Genomic DNA, 12,421 nt, shown 5'->3' with positions numbered 1-12,421 from the left:
CGCATGTGCTTCAGGGAGACGGACAGGGTTAGGGGGGGTGCGGGGAGGCGGTGGGGACCCCGGGTGACCACCATCAAGCCGGTGGGGACCCGGGGGAAGCGGCGGGGACCCGGGGGAAGCACCGTCGGAAGGGGACGTGCGCGCATCTCGTGCGCGTGCGTCTCCCCTTTCGCATATCAGATGGCGGCTGGCGATTCTTCCGCCATCCCCTGCAAAGACCAGGCCGGCTCCATCTGTACCTTCTTTCAGTACTTGTCAGTGCTCTTGATGCAAAGATTACTGGTTGCCATGTATCCTCATGTTCTTGTAACAACACTGAGCCTAGGCCAAATTGCGAAGCATCTGCTGAAATTCTTATTATTTTCGCAGGATCAAAGAATTTTAGCACTGGTTGCTCCGTAATGATCTGTTTCAAGTTTTGCCAACTTTCTTCTTGTTCATGTGACCACATCCACTCGTTATCTTTGTCCAACAACCATCTCAGTGAGGCTGTTCGTTCAGAGAGTTGAGAAATAAACTTTTCTACGTAATCATTCCTAGGAATCTTCTGACGTCGTCTTTGTTGTTAGGACGTTCCATGTTCACTATGGCTGATATTTTCCTTTTTCCTCTGGTTTTACACCTGGATCCGACACCATGTTGCCCATAAAGGTAAGTGTATTCACGCCAAATTCACATTTGTCCTTGTTTAGCTTTAGATTCACTTTCTTGACAAGTTCCATTACTTGTCTCAATCTAGAATCATGCTCATCCTTTGTAGATCCCCAGACAATAATGTCATCCATCATTGTTTCAACACCTGGAATATGTTCAAAAATCATGTGTATCTTTTTGTGATATACTTCTGGAGCAGACAAAATTCCATATGGTAGTCGAAGAAATCTGTATTGACCTTGTGGTGTATTAAATGTACAAAGCTTTGAGCTGGCCTCATCTACAGTGGCTTCATTTGCCAGAATGCGTCCAATTTACTGAACCATTTTGCTCCTTCAAATTGCGATATGATTTCATCTCTAGTTGGTAGTTTGAAATGTTCTCGTTAACAGCTTTGTTTAATTCTCTGGGGTCTAGACATATTCTGAGTTGTCCATTTTTCTTTTCAATCATTACAGTTGATGAGCCAGTCAGTAGGCTCATCAACTTTCTGTATCACACCCAAGGCTTCCATGCGATTTAACTCTTGTTTCAGTTTTTCTCTCAGCGCAAACGGCACTTTTCTACAGGGGTGTATCACGGAAGAAACTTGGGTACTTGTTTCCTAGCACGGCGCCCTTATGCGATGGACGCGACCGACGCGATTTCAGGGCTATTTTTAGCCATTTCCCCAACAATTAAAAAATCGCGTCCATCACATTCCTTAAGTTAAGGCATGTGATGCGACCGATGCGATGGACGCGATTTTACATAGGGAACAATGTTAAATGGGCCAATGGACCCGATTTTTCATTGTATACCCACCCTTATGGGTATTTTACATGTGAAATGCCCCCCCCCCCATTGTTAATGCCACCCCACGATGAACGCCAACCTGAAGCGTGGCGAGTGCAGCGAGCCCGCGAGGGGTGCCGGTACGCGTCCTCCGACATTTTCATATCCCCACTATCCACGTCGGCGTGGAGTTGATTTTACATAGTGTGGCGAGCGCAGCGAGCCACCGAGCCGTAAGCGTGGCGAGCGGACGCGTAATACCTGTGAAGTAATGCGCGTCCCCTCGCGGGGCTCGCTGCGCTCACCATGCTTCGGGCTCGGTGGCTCGCTGTGCTCACCACACTATATAAAATCAACTCCACGCCGACGTGGATAGTGAGGGTATGAAAAGGTCAGAGGATGCGTACCGCCACCCCTCGCGGGCTCGCCACGCTTCGGGTTGGCGTTCATCATGGGGTGGCGTTAACAATGGGGGGGCATTTGACCCATCAGGGTGGGTATACAATGAAAATTGGGGTCTGAGGGGCATTTAACATTGGGCCCAATGTAAAATCGGGTCTCAGGGACCATTTCAAATTGGTTCCGATGTAAAAATCGCATCGATCGCATCGCATGCGATTTGGTTGCATGCGATGCTATCGACGCGATTTTTGTGAACCCGATGGATACAATCAAAATTGCAGGCGCCGTGCTAGGAAACAAGTACCGAAACTTGCGTGTCTATATTTTTTTATGCTCTCCAGGCAAGCAACCTAGACCTTCAAACAAGTCTCTGTATTCTGTAAACATCGATTTGCAGTCATCTTCTACTTGTGATGTCACCATAAAAACTTTCTTTAGCAAGCTTCGTTTCTCACAGGAACGTAATCCTAGAACCGGTTGCACATTTTTATCCACAATAAGTAGAGATGTTTTAAACTGTTGTCCCTTATACTTCATTATCACTAAGCGTGTACCTTTCACCGGAATTTCCTCCCCAGTGTACCCTGTAACTTTGACTTTGGCTGGATGAATTTTAGGTTCAGTATCAAGCTTAAAGGGAATAGCAATCTTGTTCACAGTTAAAGGGACAATCCATTATTTTTTTATCTGCAATGCAAAGTTCAACGCAATCCACAAAGAACTCCTCTGTTTGTTTAACAGCATTCACTTTGGTTGTTTCACTTTTCATTTTACAGCATTTGGCAAAGTGATTAAGTCTACCACATTTCATGCAGGTTTTGCCATAACAGGGCACATTTTAGGATTGTGAGCATTTCCACATCTACTACAAATTTCCTTATTAGACTGTGGCTTAGACTGCTTCATTTTTGAGAATGGAGGTTTGCTTGGCTCTGTTTTCTGCACTACATGTACGGCACCATCAGCTTCCTTGTGTAGCTTTTTGGCTTGAAATCTAGTTATTTCTGCAGATCTGCACATAGTCACTGCCTTGTCTAGTGTTAGGTCTTGCTCTCTCAGCAGTCTCTCTCTGAGTCCATTATCAGGTATTCCACAGACCATACGATCTCTAATCAGTGAATCCTTTAAATCACCAAACTCACAGGTTTTATCAGTAACATATTGATAAAATCCATCTCCAGACTTCTGATCACATGTGAAAAACTTATATCTTTCATATGTCACATTTTTCCTAGGCACAAAGTAATCTTCAAACTTTTGCATTATAGAAGATAGCACCATATTCTGCCCCTCATCAAACTGAAAACTATTATAAATGTCCAGCACATCCTCTCCTATCACATGGAGGAAAATGGATACCTTTGTTTTGTCAGCCTCTGTATCAGCTCCACATGCAGCAAGGGGGCGCTGTCAGGTCTGGGCAGCGGGGGTCCGCGGCCAGGCAGCGGGGGTCCGGGGATGGGCAGTGGGGGTCCTGGGAAGGGCAGCGGAGGTCCGGGGACGGGCGTAGCGGCAGCTGGAAGCAAGCTACGCTATTTGCCGGGTGGGAAGCCGATTTTTAAAAGACTTGCCAGACGCTGATTGGCTAAATTCTCTCAGCCAATCAGCATCTGGCAAGTCTTTTCAAAATTAGCAGTGCTTCCCGCCGCCAGGCAAATAGCATAGCTTACTACAAGTGAAAGCCGCCACTGCGGCTGCCCGTCCCCGGACCCCGCTGCACAACATAGGTATGTGGGCACGGTGGGTCGCTCAGCCTCCGGCGCCCGGGGCAAGGCAGTCATTTGGTCCCCCCGCGGAGCCGGAAACCCTAGATTCGGCCCTGCCAACTGACAATTTACTAGTTGAGATAATATACAGAGGTGTACAAATTATTAGACCCCCACTCTTTTCATCCTTTTCATGATTTACTGGCCAAATGCTTAGTCTTAGATATTTTCATGAGTTACCTAAAATTTAAGGTCCGCTATAAAAAAAAAAATGGTAGGAAAAGTTTGGGTTTGCCATATGAACATGGCATCCTTTTTCATTAATATTTACGGTTGGTAGGTGAGATGATTTAACTAGGGTGATCTGATGACAGGTTGGGTGGTGGATGTTATAACTTTAGGGTGATGTGATGACAGGTTTGGTGGGGAGATGATATAACTGTAGGGTCGTATGATGACTGGTTGGTTGGTGAGATGATATAACTGTAGGGTGATCTGATGACATGTTGGGTGGTGAGATGGTATAACTGTAGGGTGATCTGATTACTGGTTGGTAGGTGAGATGATATAACTGTAGGGTGATCTGATGACAGGTTGGTAGGTAAGATGATATAACAGTAGAGTGGTCTGATGACTGGTTGGTAGGTGAGATTATATACCTATAGGGTGATCTGATGACAGGTTGGTATTTGAGATGATATAACTGTAGGGGGATCTGAAGACAGGTTGGTAGGTGAGATGATATAACTGTACAATGATCTGTTGACTGGTTGGTAGGTGAGATGATATAACAGTAGAGTGGTCTGATGACTGGTTGGTAGGTGAGATTATATAACTGTAGGGTGATCTGATGACAGGTTAGTATTTGAGATGATATAACTGTAGGGTGATCTGATGACAGGTTGGTAGGTGAGATGATAGAACTGTAGGGTGGTCTGATGACTGGTTGTAATTGAGATTATATAATTGTAGAGCGATCTGATGACAGGTTGGTAGGTGAGATGATATAACTGTAGGGTGATCTGATGACTGGTTGTAATTGAGATGATATAACTGTAGAGCGATCTGATGACAGGTTGGTAGGTGAGATGATAAAACTGTACGGTGATCTGATGACAGGTTGGTAGGTTATGATATAACTGTAGGTATAACTGTTATGATATAACGGATGATATAACTGTAGGGTGCTCTGATGACGGGTTGATAGGTTAGATGATATAACTGTAGGGTGATCTGATGACAGGTTGGTAGGTGAGATGATATAACTGTAGAGCGATCTGATGACAGGTTGGTAGGTGAGATGATATAACTGTACGGTGATCTGATGACAGGTTGGTAGGTGAGATGATATAACTGTAGAGCGATCTGATGACAGGTTGGTAGGTGAGATGATATAACTGTACGGTGATCTGATGACAGGTTGGTAGGTTATGATATAACTGTAGGTATAACTGTTATGATATAACGGATGATATAACTGTAGGGTGATCTGATGACGGGTTGGTAGGTGAGATGATATAACTGTAGGGTGATCTGATGACAGGTTGGTAGGTTATGATATAACTGTAGGTATAACTGTAATGATATAACAGATGATATAACTGTAGGGTGCTCTGATGACGGGTTGATAGGTTAGATGATATAACTGTACGGCGATCTGATGACAGGTTGGTAGGTTATGATATAACTGTAGGTATAACTGTTATGATATAACAGATGATATAACTGTATGGTGATCTGATGACAGGTTGGTAGGTTATGATATAACTGTAGGTATAACTGTTATGATATAACAGATGATATAACTGTAGGGTGATCTGATGACGGGTTGATAGGTTAGATGATATAACTGTAGGGTGGTCCAATGACTGTTTGGTAGGTGAGACTATATAATTGTAGAGTGATCTGATGTTGGGTGGTAGGGTGATCTGATGTTGGGGTGTAGGATATTAGGGTGATTTGGTGTAGCGTGGTAGGGTGATCCAATTGCTGCTTTTATAGTTGCATAGGTAATATTATAATAATCATCTGTGGTTTGATAATGGAAGATGGCACACTATCGATGTTGTTGGAGGGTTATAGTGTTTGTGTTCTAGGATGATAAGTGATGATAATATTGACATTGTGTCATTGTTTTTATTCACTGCATTTTGTAGGAAATAAAGCATTCCATACAGCTGTCTAGCGAGGCATGTCCTGGGTAATGTAGAAAAAATACAAAAAGGAAATAGGCAATTTTTTACAAATATTTATCAATCTTTCATAGAAACAATTTAATGGCCGGTATAACACAAAATAAAATTTGACATAGAAAACACAATTTTTTTTTTTTATATTAAAAGATTAATACACTATATGGAAGAAAGTCATTGGACACCACATGTCAACGGAAACCATGCGTTTATTTGCAATCAATAGGGGGTAGGTCCACCTTTTGCAGAAATAACAGCAGCTACTGGTCGTGGTAAACTTTCCACAAGTTCGTGTAGCACACATAGTGGGATATTGTGCCGTTCCTCCTGCAGTAGTCACCAACTGTGGTAGTGTAGAAGGGCGAGGCGATCGCGACCGCAACCTGCGCTCAAGTTCGTCCCACAGATGTTCTATGGGGTTCAAATCAGGGCTTTGCGCAGGCCACGCTAGTCGGGTGACGCGATTTTCATCATACCACTCCATTGTAGCCCTCGAAACATGACACGTCGCATTGTCGTCCTGGGACACAAATCCTCGTTCCCATAGAAACGCCACAACGTAGGTAACATGGAGTTATCCAGAATATCTCGGTAGGTCGCCGATGTCATGTTCCTGTATGAGTGGGCCCACGCCATGCCAGCAGAAACAACCCCAGAACATGATGCCTCCACCTCCAAATTTTACTGTTGGCACTACACATTCGGGTAACAGGCGTTCTCCAGGCAATCGCCATACCCACACTCTCCCATTTGATCGAAACAATGTGAAGCGTGATTCATCGCTCCATAGGACTTGTTTCCATTGCTCCACCGTCCAGTTTTTCCGCTCCTCACACCAACAAAGTCTCTGTCGTGTATTGTTTTTTGTGATCAGAGGCTTGTGAGCCGCAGCTCGACCATGATAACGGAGTGCGTTTCCTGTCCGTCATTTGATCAGCAAATGATCTGCTACGACGCTTGGTCCATATTTATACATGTAGGAAGAGTCCATAGTCACTCTGTCAGGAAGATTCCATTATTTCAGAGTTAAATCAGGGTGTCCAATGACTTTCTTCCACATAGTGTACTAGAGATATATTTGTTAATAACCAACATAACTGCAGGTCCGCCATAAAGGCGGTACTGTGGACACAGCTGTGCCGGGTCTGGCCACTCTGACAGATATGGAATGGCCCAAGCCACTCATTCTGCCCACCGCACCCCCGACTGCCTCCGCTGAGCTGCCCCCACTGAAGCCCACTGCTCCCGCAGCTAGGGATGGCCATTGACCATTGATGATTCAAAATCATCATTGTTTATGGCCGATGTTGAATACTGTTGCCATTGATGGGGGAAAGCCAGATGGTTTCTCTCAATCCAATGTTTTTTTTTTTTCTTAAGGTGCTGGGATATGGAGCATAGTCCCCCCCACTTGACAACCCTAAAGCCCTGCCCCCAAATTCTGATTGGCCCATGGGCCAGGCAGTCACAGAAAATGGATGACCATCGATAGCTAAAACTATCGATGGTCATCCAGTTTATTACCATCGATGGCTGGTATCACCGTTGATGGCAACCATCAAAGTTGACTGCACTAATGGCCATCCCTACCCGGAGTGTAGGTTTCTCCTTTACCTCCGGACGCTGGCAACCATTTAAAATGCAGCACCGAAGGTAGAGGAGAAGACCATTGGATAATTTTTACTCCCTTCGCAGACAAAAATAAGTCTATACTTACTTTTATCCTGCACGGAGATGGATATCCCCCAGTTGAATCACCCCCAGTGTTAGCAGACTGGACATTACAGCGATATTTTCATAGGTTCCATCATACGTATTTCCAGCTTCATCATCAGTCGCAGAAGGTAATTGTAAAAGCTTTTGCAGTTTCTAGAAAGAGGGAATATTAATACACCGTGAGGCATCTAATTAGCGACATTTGCTCAGTATGACTATTTTGTGATTAGCAAATGATCTTTACAACCTTTATAACAAAGACTAATGAAGGTTGTGTACAGTACACAGATTATATCAAATGTTGTCTATATATATTTTCTCCTATCAGGACATTGGTGTGAAGTGGTGTTATAATGAGCGCAATCTAATTAATGAGCTGTTTGATGATAATTCTCACAGCTCGTTCCACTGACACGGATGATGAGATGGGGGGGAAGGGACAAAGGTACCATTGTGTTTTCTGTAGGAGTTACAATGCGTGGGGCAGTAGTGGAACTAGAAAGGTTGTGCCGCCTGACAAAACAAGTGTGTGTGTTTTTTTTACCTTCATGCTCATTGCCATGGGTTACATTGTCACCAGGGATTTTATGCTCGTAGCCAGGGGGTTAAATGCTCATTGCAAGGTGGTTATATGCTTGCTGCTAATGGATAATATGTTTGTTGACAGGGTTTTATATGCTCGTAGATAGCGGTTACATGATCATTGCCAGGGGATGGGGTTACTTTCTTGTTGCTGGGGGGTTATATGCTCATTTCTAATGGTTTCTAAGCTCATTGCCAGTGGTTTCATGATCATTCCTTGCCAGGGGTTTCTAAACTCATTGCCAGTGGTTTCATGATCATTCCTTGCCAAGGGTTTCTATGCTCATTGCCAGGGGTTTCTTGCTTGTTCCCATGCGGTTACATGCTCATTGCTAGGGGTTCCTATGCTTGTTACCAAGGGTTTTATGCTCATTGCTAGGGAGTTACAGGCTCACATCTCCCCTTCGCTCCCAGAATCCATCCCTCACAAGTATCTTTGTACATGCTGCACTCCCCTGACAGATGCTAGAGGTCAAGTAGGACCTCTAACATCTGTCTCCGACAAGGCAGTGGCCATCTTTGCAGGGCCGTTTTAACAGATTTCATGTGGACAGTCAGACCGCATGAAATCTGCTGTGGGTCCGATGTTCTTAGAATGGAGTGATTAGTTGCAGACTGCACATGTCCTGTAATCACAATGGTGGCTCTGCTATTGTTGCGTCCAGTCTGAGTAGCCATAGGCTGACCTTAGTCACGATGGTCCTCATTTTTGAGTAGAGGCCGCGAATGTCTACGTAATTTCAATTACATTTGCGATGACTCTAGTGGGCGCCATATTTTTTTATTCCTTGGCGGCAGCTTCACTTCCTGTGGGGGATTTGGTTCGCTGTGTATGGCAGAAGTGAGAGGGGGAAATGTGACATAACTCAGGATTGTAGTATAGCATACCTCCCAACTGTCCCTATGTTCACAGGAAAGTCCCTTTTTTTGGACTGTCCCACTGAGTTTGGAGGTCCCCTGTCGCTTGCTGCTCTGATCAGTGCACAGTGTCTATTCACAGGACACAGAGGGGCTGGGGTATGGCTAGCAGCTCACAGAACACTGGCCATAACCCCACACTGACAAATAGGGGAGGTGTGGCTCATTCGTGCATCATTCCCACAAAGCCATGCCCCATTTCCCAAAGGCCCCACCCCTTTCAGGACATCACCCAGCAGGAGCCCTGGGTTTCATATAATGAATGTTGGGAGGTATGCAGTTAGGTGCTGATTGGCTGGTATTTTATATCCATACACTTTATTTCTCTCCAGGGCCTGGTACATCTGTCTCAGAGTGTTCTAGAAGCACCAGAGCAGGTAGCAACATCCCAGACAGGTGAGAGGAACTGTAAGGGTTGACGGCTGCAGAATGCTACATAACATGCCCTTACCATAGACCATGGGTCTTCAACCTGTGGCCCTCCAGATGTTGTGAAACTACATGTTCCAACATGCATTGCAACATTTTTTTCCTATAAGAGCATGCCAAAAAACCTCAGGGCATGCTGGGACATGTAGTTCCACAACATCTGGAGGGCCACAGGTTGAAGACCTGTGCCATAGACCATCTTTATGGGGTATATTTAATGCCAAACAGGCGAGCTATGACGCTTGAATACACCCCTATGTATCCACCTAACCACTTCCCCATCACCACCCTAGGAATGAAAATTACATTTTCAAGACATTTCTGAGACCATGTGTGTGACTTGCATCTGTGACTGTGCCCGCGGGCAGGGACGGATTATAATGGGGGCACTAGGGGTCAGTGCCCCTGGGCCCCCCTCTAGCTAGGGGCCCCCTGTGGTTGGCATGCATTTAAAAAAAAGTTTTGTGCATGGGAGTGGGGTAGTGCTGCAGCTTCAGCTATCTGCCAATGTGACAATGATTAATGGTGCTGAGTGTACTGTATCCACAGCATTATTAGAGATCATATTATCTTGTCAGTGATTTATGTGATTAGGTAATGTTCTGCACTCTACTGCTTAAGTCTACTTTATTCTATGTACTGTAGATCTATGTTCATTTGCCCATGCCTAGCTGCCTTTTGCCATGTGACAGGTCAAAGGGTGAAATCCTCCATTTTACTAACTGCTTCAGTTAATCTATGCTGAGATGCTGAGAAGCTGTGTTACTACAGGTCTGCTTACCCCTACAGGCTTATATCTTCTTACCACACATAATAACACACAATTACAACAAGAAGAACATATATATTGTGTACCCATGATCTCTTGTACATGTACATTGATGTACCCTGGATAATTACAGTTACATTATATGGACAATCATTTCAGTCTGTATCAATAAAAGTTTAAAGTTCCAGAAGTTTCATTGTGCATTAAGAGAAGATGGGCTTGGTTAAGCTGTCTGAATAGTTACACACTCCATACGTGTAATGAGGGTCAGAACAGTAAGAAGATAACCTTTCTGCGGGCTCAAGCTTACAGACTCACAGCCAGGCTGGTGAAACCTCCATCTCACCCTTTACAGATCCACGATCCAGTGACTACATCCATACAGCCAGAACTTTCTACAAGTTTGCTCCGGATTCATCGTCACGTGCAGTGGATATCGGATCTAAGGTGTGTGTGTCACAGTCAGCTTCACACAGATCTCAAGTAAGTGTGTGCAGCACATAACATATCCTGATAATCATCAGTCACAAAGCTGCAAGTGCCACATCATGGCAGACTATAACTCTAATGCAGAAACTGCAGCAAATGCAGCTGATGAAATCCCATTACAGTCCCAGCAAGCCCAAGATGGCATTAAACCTATACGTACACTTAAGCTGTCTCAAAAGGCCAGGGAAAAATACATCAGTGAGAAAGAGGGATACCAAGAAAGACTAGAGAAAGCATGGGATAGAACTGAAACTGATATGCTTAATCTGTCATCTGCAAGCAGCATTCAGGAACAACTCCATACTGCTTTAGATCAACTCAGGTCCAGTTATGCAGCCTATAAATTGCAGGCAGAGAAATATTCCACCTTTTTAACCAAAACAAATGTGGATGAAAGCTTGATGGAACGTGACATACAGAGAGACATTAATAAAGGTCGTGACAGTCTCATATGTAATGCAGTAACAGAGGCAGAAACTAGATTAGACTGCTTAAGAGAAGTTCGCTCACAATACTCTAGTTCATCCAGCCACCATTCAAAAAAATCAAGATCATTGCGTTCCAGCATGTCCACAATGAGTGCTGCTGCCATAAAAGCGCGTGCAGATGCTGATGCTGCAAAAGCACGAGCCTCTTATGGAAAAATGGAGATTGCATTAAAATTAGAAAAAGCACGCCTGGAAGCCAGTTTAGATGCACTACGTCAAGAGAAAGAAGCAGCGGCCGCTGTTGCGCAGGCTGAGGCCCTTGAAGCAGCAATAGAACAAGGCAGCAGAGAGGATCTAAGCAGCCAAATTCTCTCAGAAGACCCTGATAAGCGCACCAGAGAATATGTGCTAAGTTGTACCTGTGAAGAACCAGTTGTAAATGCTGAACCTTTAAATGCACAATCCGGCAGGCAAGTTGGCAGCCATTACAGTGATTTAGATAGCCTTTCACAAGCAAATGCACCTCATCAGCTTCACTTACCAAGTATAAATCAGCCAAACGGTATGCCATTTTCCATTCAAGAGCAAAAACCTACTTATGGATTACAAATACCTGATCAACAGAGATTCGCCCCACCTACCAGACAGATTGGGCAGAGTGATGCATTGAATCACAACATCCTAAATACACCACATCATACGCATGCTGCTAAATCAGAAATGTCAGACTTTGTTAAATTCATGGTTCGCCGTGAGCTAGTTAGCACAGGGCTTGTAAAGTTTGATGACCGTCCAGAGAACTACAGATCGTGGAGGGCCAGCTTTCAAAACTTAGTCAATGGCCTGAACATCACTGCAAGTGAAGAACTAGATCTTCTAGCAAAATGGCTAGGGAGCAAGTCTTCAGAATACGTGAAAACACTAAGGTCAGTCAATGTGAATAATCCCTCAATAGGACTGAAACTGGTATGGGAAAGACTTGAAGAACGTTATGGTAACCCAGCAGTCATTGTAGAAGCCCTTCTGAACAAAGCTAGAAACTTTCCCAAAATCTCCAACACAGATAACCAGAAATTGCGAGAATTAGGAGACCTGTTGTTAGAATTAGAGTCAGCTAAAACTGATCCATTTTTACCAGGACTAAGCTATTTAGATACTGCTCAAGGGGTGAAACCAATTGTTGAGAAACTTCCATATAGCATACAAGAAAAATGGACTTACAAAGGCTCAAGGTACAAGGAAGAAAATCAAGTGGCTTTTCCTCCCTTCTCTGTCTTTTCAAAATTCATTCAAAGTTTAGCAAAGACAAAAAATGACCCAAGTTTTGCCTTTAACTCTCAAACTGCTGCCATTCCAAGTTAT

At 44.3% G+C, this 12,421-nt stretch overlaps 1 long non-coding RNA gene across 2 annotated transcripts in view; it reads right to left on the bottom strand.

The window, feature by feature from the left end:
- The window catches only part of LOC146009433 (uncharacterized), a 56,913-nt gene that overhangs the window by 10,436 nt on the left and 34,056 nt on the right, over positions 1-12,421 (bottom strand). Inside the window, exons 3-4 of one of the 2 annotated variants that reach the window (XR_014444670.1) lie at positions 7,446-7,597; positions 5,675-5,732 (exon numbers count right to left, since the gene is read on the bottom strand). This is a non-coding gene — a long non-coding RNA (uncharacterized LOC146009433). Of the gene's footprint in view, positions 1-5,674; positions 5,733-7,445; positions 7,598-12,421 lie in introns of those variants that run through there. The other variant, XR_014444669.1, reaches the window with a different exon arrangement.

This window comes from Crinia signifera, chromosome 6 (genome assembly GCF_055691185.1).
Source record: "Crinia signifera chromosome 6, ASM5569118v1, whole genome shotgun sequence".
NCBI classification, from domain to species: Eukaryota; Metazoa; Chordata; class Amphibia; order Anura; family Myobatrachidae; genus Crinia; species Crinia signifera.
This window is presented reverse-complemented; position numbering and strand designations above follow the sequence as displayed.